Source organism: Callospermophilus lateralis, chromosome X (assembly GCF_048772815.1).
Source record: "Callospermophilus lateralis isolate mCalLat2 chromosome X, mCalLat2.hap1, whole genome shotgun sequence".
NCBI classification, from domain to species: Eukaryota; Metazoa; Chordata; class Mammalia; order Rodentia; family Sciuridae; genus Callospermophilus; species Callospermophilus lateralis.
Window position 1 is genome coordinate 66,586,707 of NC_135325.1, and position 13,342 is coordinate 66,600,048.

A 13,342-nucleotide genomic window follows, 5' to 3' on the forward strand; every position below is an offset into this window, starting at 1 on the left:
CCCCCTAAAAGAAAAAGTAGAGTAGTGATGTTAATTAAAATTAAAATCTTCTATTTTGTGAATAACACTGCTAAAGGTCTAAAAAATCAATAATAAACCAGGAGATAATTTTTGTAAAATATACATCTGAGATTGGATTGATATCCAAAATATTCAAAGAAACTTTAAGATTGAAAAATAAGAAAAACTAATATGCTGATTAAAAAATGGGCAAATGGGAAGAAGACCTGAACAGATATCTCACCAATGGAAAAGCACAGATGAAAAATAACCATATGAAAAGATTCTCAGCACCATATGTCATTAGAGATTTGTTAATTAAAACAATAACAAGATGTTACCATATACCCATTGGGATAGCTAAAATTCTAAACAATGACACCATTAAGTAAATTGCAAGATTTTGGAATAATAGGTACTTTTATTCATTGTTTATGAGAATGCAAAATAACATAGTAGCTTTGAAAGACAGTTTTGACAGTTTCTAACAAAGCTAAAAAGAGAGAGAGACTTATTACATATCCAATGATTGCACATTATGATATTTAAACAAATAAGTTGAAAACTTAAACACAAAAACCTGCACACAAATATTTACAGCAGCTTTATTCATAATTACTGAACTTGTATGTAACCAAAATATTCTTCAGTTGGTGAATGAATAAACCAACCATGGTATAGGTATACAATATGCCACTGGAAAATCATTCAATGATAAAATCATGCCACAGAATAATATGGGGGAACCTTGGACTCATTGCCAGGTGAAAGATGACAGTGTGACAAGGGTATATACTGTATGATATTCTGAAAATTAATACATATAATACAGTATAAAGGCAATAAAAGTTAGTGATTGCAAGGAATTTGAGGGGAGGGACAGTTGAATAGCTGAAGCACAGAGTTTTTAAGGTCTACATAGCTATTATATATGGCACTATAATCATGGGTACATAAAACCATACAATATAAAGATTGTACTCTAAACTACGAACTATGGTTGAAAATAGAATGTAATATTGGTTGATTAGTTTCTAAAAATTCAGCATACTAATGCAAGATATAATAGAGGAAATGTGTGATGTGAAAGATATTAATCTGCATGAGCTACTATAACTATCACAGATTAGGTGACTTAATCAACATAAATATATTTCTCACATTCCTGGAGAACAGGAAATTCAAGATCAAAGGGTTGATTTGGTTTTTGGTAAGCACTCCCTTTCTATAAATGGTTGCTTTCTCCTTGCCTTTTCATATGATGGAAAGATGAGAGTGAAAAGGAAAGGGACAAAAACACCACACACACACACACACACACACACACACACACACACACCCTCACACACACCTATCCCTGGTGTTGCCTCCTATAAATATGTGAATGTATACTTTCAGATCAGATCCTTACCCTTGTGACTTTGTTAACTTAATTTTTTTCCGGATACTTCCTATCTTCAGAATCACAGGAAGGGTTAGGAAGTTTGGGGTTTGAAAAATTTTGTCTATAAAAAGGCATGTAAAAATTCTGTACTTTCTTTTTAATTTTTCTATGAATGTAAAACTACTGTAAAAGACTGTTAAATATACATATATAATATAAACATTTACATCTATAACAATGTAAACATGAATATATATCTGAGATTTGAAAAGGGAGCATATAATGATTATCTTAAAAAAATTCTATAATTCCTTTAAATCTCAATGCTTATAAGTAACCAGAGTGTTTTAGTCAGCTTTTTCGCTCCTTTGACTAAAAGATCTGACTAGAACAACGATAGAGGAGGAAAAGTTTATTGAAGGCTCATGGTTTCAAAGTTCTTAATCCATAAAAATCTGGCTCCATTCTTCAGGGCCTGAGGTCAGGTTTAACATCATGTCAGGAGAATGTGGCAGAGGGAAGCAGCTTACATCATGGTGACCTGGAAGCAGAGAGAGACAAAGACTTCACTTGTTGGATACAAATATATATCCCAAAGCCATGCCCCAATTTTTACCTCCTCTAGCCACACCCTATCAGTACAGTCATCACTTGGTTAATCCTATCAGGGATTAGTTTGCTGATTAGCTTAAGACTCAAAGAACCCAATCAGTTCTTCTCTGAACCTTCATGCATTGTCTCACATGTGAGCTTTTGGGGGACACCACATCTAAATAATAACACTGAGAAAATCCAAGTAATGTGGCTAGTATAATAGTCATGTGCTACAAATTAATCATGTATTTCAGCCTTTATTTCTCATGAAATAAAATACTTTTGAGACTGTCATTTCAGGTTCAAAATACATTTTTTCTATTTACATTTACTTGTATATAATCCCTATCTCCGTTATATCATCTTTATACTACTTGCACAGTTACACTTTGTCTTGGGTATGGAAGATATTTAATTTCAGATATTATTCTTTTTCCCAAAAACATAATGATTACTCTTTAGGACACAGTTAATTGATCATATTACTTAATTATTTGTTTGAATAAAGCTATGTTATTTAACCAGAGAAACTTTGATGGTTTATAAATACATTTATATAGATGGGAATCCCTCATTCTTTGTCATTTAGTGTGATAATAAAAAATAAAATTAAAAAATGCAACTTTTTCTTTATTCTTCTATTCAAAATATTTTTTTTAATTTACACAAAGCTCCAAACTAGAAAAATGTTTTCTCATTTTCAATGTTCTACATTGTTGCAATTAATAATTGCCAAGAAATATAAAATATTAGTCATAGCAGAAGCAATAGCAACAAATTTCTTTCCTGCATTTAGTAACAAGTTGCTGTGGAAGAAATGAGAATATTAATTTTAATAATATCAAATATTTATCTCATATTTATATAAAATGTTTAAACTTTTGCAACCTTAAAACATAACCCTATACAAAGAGAAACTCATCGAGGATAATGTTTCAAGCATTTGGTATATGTAATGAAACTTGAACTCTTGACAGTGAAATATGGCCAATACTTATTAAGCAAGTACTTAAGTCCCTTCAATGTGAACTTCCAAACAATTGTAATCACCTAACCTGTAATTCTCAGTACACACTTTCATACTTATTTATTTATCATAAATTAATGATTTATATATTTTGATCAAGGCAAATTATATAAATTTAGATATGAGTTGGCATTATATTTATATACTCTGTGGCCATATATAAATTGGTGTCTGTCACACCCCTCTAAAGTTCCCAAATGTCTGTCACACATTCCTTCCTACATTTAATAATGTGCACATAAAATATCTATACGCTATAGATATAGAAGTGAACATAGCAGATAAACATCCCTATCAATGGAACTTGCATTATAGTTGTTGAAGAGACTGATAATGAAAAGGTAAACAAGTAAAATACATTATATATTAACAATGATAAATTTCAAGGTGAAAAATAAATCAGGAAAGTGAAGTATGAAGTGGAAGATGTCAGTTTGAAATACCGGGGCATCAAGGAAATACCTTTTAAGAACAAAAATAATTGAATGAAGAGCTGAAGAAAGGGAATATTTGAGTCATGAGAATATCTAAAGGAAGATCATTCCAGGCAGAGAAAATAGAATATGGAAAGACTGAGTTAGAATTCAGTCTGATCTGTAATGAAACAACAAGGAAGCCAGTAACATTGAGTGGAGTGTGCAAAAGGGAGAGTTACAAAAGATAATGAGAGAAGTATTTTGTCTTGGTTTTTTGAGGGTAGGGGAATAGGTACATTACATAATGATTTATAGTTCATTATAAAGAATTTAGCTTTTAAGAAGCATGAGAAAATACCCAAGTGGAAGATTCCGAGCAATAGAGTCATGACCTGATTTACATTTTAATATGAGCAATTTGGTTAGTGCACTGAGAATGATTAGAATAAAGTGTAGTGTCAATGGATGATAGAAGGAATCCAGTTAGAAGTCTATTGCAATAATCAAGTTCATTTGCATTAAGATCATACCAGTAAAGATTGAAAGATGTGCCTCAATTCAAAATATATTTTGATAGCAGAGTCAACAAAATTTACTGACAAATTATATGCAGACTTTGGATAAGTAAGAGGAGTCAAGAAAAACACAAAGTATTTCTTCCTGAACAACTGGAAAACCACTACAAAATTACAGAGATGGTAAAGAAAATAAGAAGACAGTATGAGCTAACATTTGTACATGTTAGACTTCTGAATTGTGTTATATAATTAAATGGAGATGAGGAATAGGCAGTTGTGTACACAATCCTGAAGATTAAGGGCTAGATATGAGTTGGCATTATAATTTGGAGAGTCATCACCATATAGGTGATATATAATACTACGATAGTAGAAAAGGTTCCAAAAGAGTACCTGCAGTTCTGTAGAGAAGAGTTTCAAAGACAAAGCTCTAATATATTCCAACTTGTAGAATTTAGAATAAAGAGAAAACACTATCTTGTAGATTGAGAAGTGATTAGAGGTAAGAGGAAAATAAAAAAAAAAAACAGAAGATTCTTACATTCCAGTCACAAAAGTAAGGAAAAATATATTATTTATGCTTTATCAGTTTATTATTAGTTTTGCAACTAAAAACAAGTAACAATGTCTTATTAAAAGGAGAAATATAAATCATTATTATTAGTATGGTTTTTTGGCACTTTAATTTCAAAATAATAAATATAGGAAATGATTCTGGGTAACATTACTATACAGGTATTACTATATTGAACAGTAGCTGTAAACTGGGCATGTTGGCACATGTCTGTAATCCCAGCAGCTCAGGAGGCTGAGGCAAGGCTGTTCAAAAACAGCCTTGGCAATAATGAGGCACCAAGCAACTTGGTGAGATCCTGTCACTAAATAAAATATAAAATAGGGCTGGATATGTGGCTCAGTGGTTGAGTGCCCCTGAGTTCAATCCCTAGTACCCCAAAAAACAAAAACAAAAAAAAGTTGTAATTATCATTTTATCTGCTATCCTGCCCCAATGAAACCTGACTTGGAATAATATTACAACCTATTAATAGAACATAAAACTGCCTTCTAGATTCCAATTTCCTACATGGTAACAACTTAATTCACTTCACACAAAAATGAATATGAGCTTTAAGAAATCAATTGATATGGTTGACTTTAGGACTGTATGATGACTACCAAGAGAAAACATCTTCCATATTTATCCCTATTACTTCATAAATGTTTCTGACTTTCATTGAGTCCCTTATGATGTCTTATTAGCAACTACTTTACTGAATAGATGTTAACATTATGAAAAGAAACATGATATGATCGTGTGTGTGTCTATGTGTGCTTGTGTGTGTGTGTGTGGCATGTAATGGATTATAAGAATGTCATCTGTTATAAGATAGAAAACTAAAAGAAAGTAGGCTTACACCAGGGATTCATAGTTAGAGGACTCCCCTAGAGTACATGAGTAAGGTCATAGTAGTAAAATAGAATGGGAAACTCCATTACCTTTCCTATTAGAGCTTAAGGCTTGATTTACCATTTCTTCTTTTACTATTGGATTTGCCTCTAATATTGAGGGCCTGATATAAGGTGAATTCGATCCATTACCACTAATGAAAATTAAGCAGCTAATTTTCCATGCATCACACCAAATATTCTACTCCTTAATGTCATTTTAATGTGGTATTTATTTAGTGAGGCTTTTTTTTAATCAATGGTCTCTGAAATGTAATTTTGTTTACATGGTTACAGCTGAAGAAATGAATAGCTACCATTCAGAAAATTTACTTTACAAAAATGAATATGAGTTTTTTAGAAAACAATAGAGATGATTGATTGAGCATTAGTATCCTCTGGTGATGATCAGGGGAAAAAAATCTTCAAAAAGTTTTACTATTACTTAATTAATATTTCTGATTCTCAGAGTCCCTTACTACTTTATATTAGCACCTACTCTACTGAATTGATGCTGATTTACTCTAAATAGGATAAAAAATGTGCATTTGTGTGAATGTACATATGTGTTGTCTAGCTGATTTTCAGACAATATTACTAATTGAGGTATTTCTCAAATTTCAATCATGTGCTTATCATCTCCACATTTTTGGGGGTATCAGGAATGGAAGCCAGGCGTGGAAGCCAGAGGCACTTAACCACTAAGCCACATACCTAGCACTTCTTATTTTATTTTTTATTTTGAGACAGAGTCTTATCTAGAGCCTCACTAAATTGCTGAGGCTGGCTTTGAACTTATGAGAATCCTGCATCAGCCTCTCAAGTCGCTGAAATTACATGCATGTACCACTACTGTCAGTTCATCTTTGAAATGTTTACAGTACCTTGAATGTTACATTATTTGATACTCAATATTACCCTCAAGCTGACTCTTACAGTTTAAATACCTATATGAGCTTCACTCTCAAAAATAATGGGCATGAAATCAAATGTTTAAGGTGCTAAAGTTAGATCTATAAGTTTATCAATATGAATTAGTATCCATTATCAATTTTAAAAAATTAAAAATCTTCCAATTGGTTAATAAATCACTGTATCTTCAAGGCCCCTTAACACACACTCCTCCCTGTGTGATCCAACAACAAAAGGGTAAATGTGAATCATGAGATTTTGAGAATTTTCCTCTCTTTATCATTCATTCTTCTGATTGGTTGGTGCCAATCAGATTGTTGGTAATATTTAGCTGAACTCTTTGCTCAAGATTTTGATTAATAGCCCAATCTAATTACATTTTCATTTCATGCATTAAATTAATAATTAAAATTTAAAACTTTTATTTACAAAGTATCTAAAATCATCTTGCATATAATCAAGAGATATATGTGCTGCCCTGAATATGTTCCTGTCACTGGTGTGGTCAATTAGTCACTTGGCTACCTCAGTCATGGGGAGTAGACTGCAGAAGCTGGTGAGAAAACTGGCTGGTGACAAACCTCAGTCGACATCCAGTAGCTCAGTTTATTTTTGGAATTCACACAACTGTTATAGGGTTTGAGTGGGGCGTGCCTGTCAATCTACATAAGCAAGATAATATCCATAAGTCAATCATCCTCTGCCTAATGTAACCACACTGTGAGGAAACTCTAAATATTGCTGTCGTGGTGGAAAGCAGTCTGGAAGGGTCTTTGTCCCTAAGGGAGGGGGCTTACTGAGTCAGGGATTTCATGCCCCGAAGCCCCTGACTCTAGGTTGCCTGGCCCAGTAGTTTGGCATCGCTAACCACAAGTGCTGAGGATGTGGTTTCACTAAGGGCTAGCTAGAGCAGAGCACCCCATCCTGCAGGCATTCCTGTCAGGCCTGAATGCACGTGGATTCTTCAAGTACTCCGAGCTGCTAATAGCTGCTAACTGCAACTGAAAATTATTCTAACACTGCCCTTTGGAATGCCTGATCCATTTATAATACTTGTTACTGAAATTATATCATTTGTAATTTTTTTCAACATTCTTACCCTCAAGAAAGAGAAAATACTTTCTTTCTCAGAAGTGAAAATGAAGATGAGTCAAAATTACATAATTATTGATTGAAACAGATTCAAATGCCTCTCTTGTTTGGATTCTCATAGAATTGTAGACATGGAGGCCTGTAGAATTCATTTGCTTCTACATTCATAGCTCCCATATAAAATTTGTGTCTTAGATAGTAGTGACTTATTCAAGATCATACATTTAGTAGTTCTTAGGACTTGAATGATCCAAGTCCCTTGGAGGTCTACTCTACATCCTTCTATCTCAGAACAATAAATGTCCACTGATTCAAACTTGCCAAATTAGAGAATATGATAATGATTGTCTGAATATAAAGACAATGTTAAATAATTTTGTGTTGTTAATTATTCATTATTTCATAGCTGTTTCACTTTCAAAATTCTAAACTAAATTGATTTCGTATTCCATAAAGTGGTGATACTAGTTAGAGCTAATATTTGTTAGTGTGATTGACTCTGAAATTTAATCTATTAGGTTTAAAGCTTGGCTCTTACCATTCAGTGAAGATAGTAATTTAACCCCTCAGTGCATCAGCGTTATTTCCCTTATTTGTAAAATAAGGATAAAGCTAAGCCCTTAACTTTTAAGGTTGTTGTTAGGGTTAAATGTGTCCATTCATATGAAGTTATTATAACAGAACCTATTAATATTTTACTACAACCAGGCACGGTGGTGCACACCTGTAATCCTAGCAGCTTGGCTGAAACAGGAGAATTGTGTGTTTGAAGCCAGTCTCAGCAACAGAAAGGTGCTAAGCAACTCAATGAGACCCTGTCTCTAAATAAAATACAAAATTGGGCTGGGGATGTGACTCAGTGGTTGAGTGACCCTGAGTTCAATCCCTGGTACTCCTCCACACACACAAAAGTATCACAATTCTGGTGCTTTTTTTCTGTGATATAATTATATGAATTCACTTATCCCTTAAAATTCTGTTGTGTAGGTTCGGATAAGAAAACTGACGCTCAGAGGAAAAACATGTTCACAAATACACAATTGCTTAATGATTAAGCCAGGACTCATGTAAATGATATTTGCTTGAAATTCTGTGCTCTTAAACAATACTCAAACTTCCCATCATCAAGATTGGGAACTGTTGTCTGTTAACAGTAACACAGGAAAATTAGTCAGACCTCAGCTCCTTGATCTTAAATCCAATGAATGATTCACATATTAACTTCTCTAAATATGTTAATTTTTATGGAAAATATATTGCCAGTCTCTACATTTTGTTTATACTTATACTTGTTTATTCTTATTTTTTCTCTATTTCAGAAGCTCATCAGCGTTTTATTTTTGCTTATGTCACAGAAAAAGTGATGGTAGGATACTGAGATTGATTCTGGTAAAATAACTATCATTCAATTAAAAATTTTCTTTGTAAAGGAATAACAGTAAGAATATATTTGTAATATGTATGTATATTTATATGTATGCATATGCATAGGGGACAATAATTGGAATACTTCAGAGTCTTTGTTTAGTTATAATCACTCTATTCCTTCAATTGGAATACTATGGATTTTTTTCTTATTATTAAGAACTTGACATGAATGTTGTCTCCTCAGAGACACCTACCTTGATCATCGTATCTGAAGTAGGGCTTTCCTAATATTCTCCATCATAATAACCTAAATTTTTCCTATATAGCACATCAAACACTCTACAACCATCTTCTGTGTTCATTGTCCTCTGAATATATTAATTTTCAAGCCATATACACAAGACATAGTTGTTTTTCTGTCACTTAATCTCTCTTTACCATCTCCTAATGCTAGAATTTATAATTTCAATAATTTAAAAATTATATAATTTATTATATAATTATATATATAATTATTATATAATTTTTTGAGTTTTTTCCCCTAGTCATTTCCAGCTTAACATAAGAATTTTCACTTTTTACTCCATAATTAGAAGGTTGTTATACATTTGGTGGCCAGTATTCAGTGTTATTGAATGGATAAAGTGGAAATAGTTTAAAACTGACTTTTTTCTTATGCTGAAAATCACAAAGGTGTGCCTTCTCATTGCAATCTTTTATATTTTTTGAGTTGTAGATAGATTGTATGCCTGTATTTTATTTGTTTATTTTTATGTGGTGCTAGGGATCAAATCCAGTGCCTCACATGTGCTAGGCAAGTGCTCTGCCACTGAGATACAGCCCTAGCCTATCAACCTACTCTTAAATGTAGTTATTCATGAAGGTTGACATGATTTATTCCTTCTTGTATTATCTCTAGTTAGTGAGGTGTTTTAGTTCACTTTTGCATCTCTGTGTTCAAAATCCCTGACAAGAACAACTTAGAAGAGGGAAAGCTTATTTGGGGCTCAGGGTTTTAGAAGTCTCTGTTCATAGATGGCAGGTTCCATTGCTCTGGGCTGAAGGTGAGGCAGTACATCATGGGGAAATGGTGCAGTGACGGAGAATATGCTTCCCTGGTGTCTACAAGGAAGCTAATAGAGACACAAGAAAAGATGTCACAAGGAAAATGAAACCTTCCAGAGCATGCCCCCATTGACACACTTCCTCTAGCCATATCCCACCTGCCTATAGTTAACATCTTGTCAGTGTCTTAAAACTAGATTGGCCTAATCAGATTACAGCTCTCACAATCTAATAATTTCACATTCCTGCATTAAATAAGGAGCTTTTGGAAGACATGTCATATCCAAACCATAAGACAAGTGTAAAACATATTCTTTATTATACCCACTTTTATTACTCTAGATTCCCTTCTTCTATCACTTATTTTAAAAATTCTTGGGCTTATATGAGAGGGTTTCAGAGTCTTGACTTAACAGAGCATATGGGACATCATAACCTCTCTGACACATTCTATTTCCAATTCCATTGGTGGCATGCCAACATGGTGCAAAGACTCCTAGCAGATTGTTCAAATCCCTAGACTCATTCATTTTTTAGTAATAAATCTTCTATGCTTTTAAAACTTTCATATTTTATGGAGGTTTTATCAAAATTCTTTCTCTCATTTGGTGGAAAGCTCCAGGTCAGGGACACAGAATTCAGTCATTTCACAAAGATCCACCTATCTACCTGCCTTAAATATTTTTTACTTCTCTCAATTCTCTTTTCGTGCTCCATTATGCTGACCTGAGTTTGGAATAACTTTATTGTGCTAGCATTTGTAGGTAACAAATGAAGTGATAGAGACTGGCTTTCCCTGATCATTTATTCTTTGTGAGTAATGGTGGTGATTGTAATGAGTGTTATATTAAATTATGGCATCAATTTTTCTTATATCAGTCAACTTGAAACTCCATAATGGCAAGAATATTATTTTATATTCTCCATATTTTTCATAGTATCTGACTCAGTAAATATTGAATGTTTGTTTGTTGAATATATAAGTAACATATTATTTAATGTATATTGTGTATTGAATGTTATCCTGGGTAACAGAGTGAATTAAAAGCTGAATAACGTATGGTTGCAAATTTGAGGTAGACAGCTATTAAAGTGCCTTGAATGCTCTCTTAAGGTATTTGAATTAATTATATTAACAGTCTTCAACTGAAAGTATATATCAAATAATTTTGCTGATGTGACAAAGTGTGACAGAGTATAATACATTTTTATTTTGTTCTTTTTAAATGTACATGACAGGAGCTGGGAATATAGCTAAGTTGGTAGAGTGCTTGCCTCGCATGCACAAGGCCATGGGTTCAATTCCCAGAACCACAAAAATAAATGAATAAAATAAATAAATATAGGGCTGGGGATGTGGCTCAAGCGGTAACACACTCGCCTGGCATGCGTGAGGTGCTGGATTTGATCCTCAGCACCACATAAAAATAAAATTAAAATGTTGTGTCCACTGAAAGCTAAAAAATAAATATTAAAAAATTCTCTCTCTCTTTAAAAAAATAAAAATAAATATACATGACAGTTGAGTGTATTTTGACATATTATATATACATGGAGTATACCATTCTAATTAGGATCCCATCTACATGATGTGGAATTACCCAGGTTGTGTATTCATAATGAACATAGAAAAGTTATGTCCAATTCATTCTACTCTCTTTCCTATTCTCACTCTCTCTCCTTTCCCTTTATTCCTCTTTGTATAATCCAATGAACTTCTATTCTTTCCTCTACCATTTAATGTGTGTTGGCTTCCACATATCAGAGAAAATATTCAGCCTTTGGTTTCTTGGGACTGGCTTATTAGCAAGACAGTCTCCAATCCATCCACTTACTGGCAAATGCCATAATTTTATTCTTCTTTTTATGGTTGAGTTTAATTCCATTGTATATATATATATATATATATATATATATATATATATATATATATATATATATATATATCCTACATTTTCTTTATCCATTCATCTGTTGAAGGGTACCAAGGTTGGTTCCATAGCTTAGGCATTGTAAATTGAGTTGCTATAAACATTGATGTGGCCATGTCACTAAAGTATGCTGATTTTAAGTCCTTTGGGCATATACTGAGGGGTGGGATAAGTCGATCAAATGGTGGTTCCATTCCAAATTTTCTGAGGAATCTCCATACCGCTTTCCATGGTGGTTGCACCAATTTGCAGTCCTACCAGCAATGTATGAGTGAAACATTTCCCCGACATCATATTGTTGCTTAATTGTAGTCTTGATAATTGCCATTCTGACTGGAGTAAGGTAGAATCTCAGTATAGCTTTAATTTGCATTTCTCGAATTGCTGGGGATGTTTAACATTTATTCATGTATTTGTTGTTTTTAATAAAATCTATTTTGTAGAGAAATTTTAGGTTTTACACTCAAATGAGTAGAAACTGCAATGTTCCTATAAAACCCATCTATAGATATGCATAATATCCCACACTATCATCATCCATTATGAGAGTGGTATATTTATTTTAGTTGTTGAAACTACACTAACATATCTTTATCCCCCAAAGTTCATAGATTTCATTAGAGTTCACCCTTGGTATAGTACACTTGATGGGTTTCCAAAGATATAAGACAACATGTATCCACCAATGTAGCACCATATAGAGTGATTTCACTCATTGTATTCCACTGTGTACTGCCTGTTCCACTCTTCCTGTCTTATAATTTCTGGGTTTGAAATCAATACATTCAATTACTAATATAAATTTACGTTTCATATTTCATGGCTTGATACTCATTTCCTTTTAGAATCAATACTATTCTATTGTGTTGCTGTACCACAGTTTATTTAAGCAATTGTCTACTGAAGAACAATTTGCTTCCAAATATTAGCATTATCAAATAAAGTTTCTATAAATGTGTATAGGATTTTTGTGAGTAGATTTTCAACAGTTTTTCATAAGTTCTAAGGAGCATAATTATTGGTTGCTAACTAAGATATGTTTAGTTTTGAAATAAACTACTAAACTGTTTATGAATATGAGTTTACTTTTTGCATTCACACCAGAATGAATGAGAATTCTTGTTTGTGGGAAGCCACTCCTGAGCTATTTAGCGTCTTCACTTAGCCTTGAGCCTAGGAGATTTTAGTTTAGTATTTCAAGTTATTTTGTGGCTCCTTCCAATAATGGATTACACAATGAACATGACCTCAGTTTTCACTGGGCTAGGAAGGCTTCTCTCATAGCTCCAGAATTGAGCGTGACCCATTGGGCCTGGACAGCTCACTTCTACCTTATTTGGCAGAAGAACATTCTATGGAAAACCTTTGAAGTTTCCCCATATATAATAAAGCAAACACGGGCTATCGCCCTCTCTCTTCCCAGTGTGGAAGTTCAACCACTAAGGTTAAAGAACCATCCCACCCCCACTTTTCAAAATTGCTTTCTGTGTGGTGTGGTTTTTTCCACCTTCTTTTGTTAGCTTTATTTTGCAGCCAGCCCACTTCACACAGAGGACCCCAAATATCATTGCCTGTGTGGGAGGTGGGCA

At 33.3% G+C, this 13,342-nt stretch overlaps 1 long non-coding RNA gene across 1 annotated transcript in view; it reads right to left on the bottom strand.

Annotated features, from left to right (window-relative positions):
* Positions 1–1,783: 1,783 nt before the first annotated feature.
* The window catches only part of LOC143639202 (uncharacterized), a 67,729-nt gene continuing 56,170 nt past the window's right edge, over positions 1,784–13,342 (bottom strand). The window contains exon 2 of the long non-coding RNA XR_013154670.1: positions 1,784–1,925. This is a non-coding gene — a long non-coding RNA (uncharacterized LOC143639202). The remainder of the gene's footprint in view (positions 1,926–13,342) is intronic.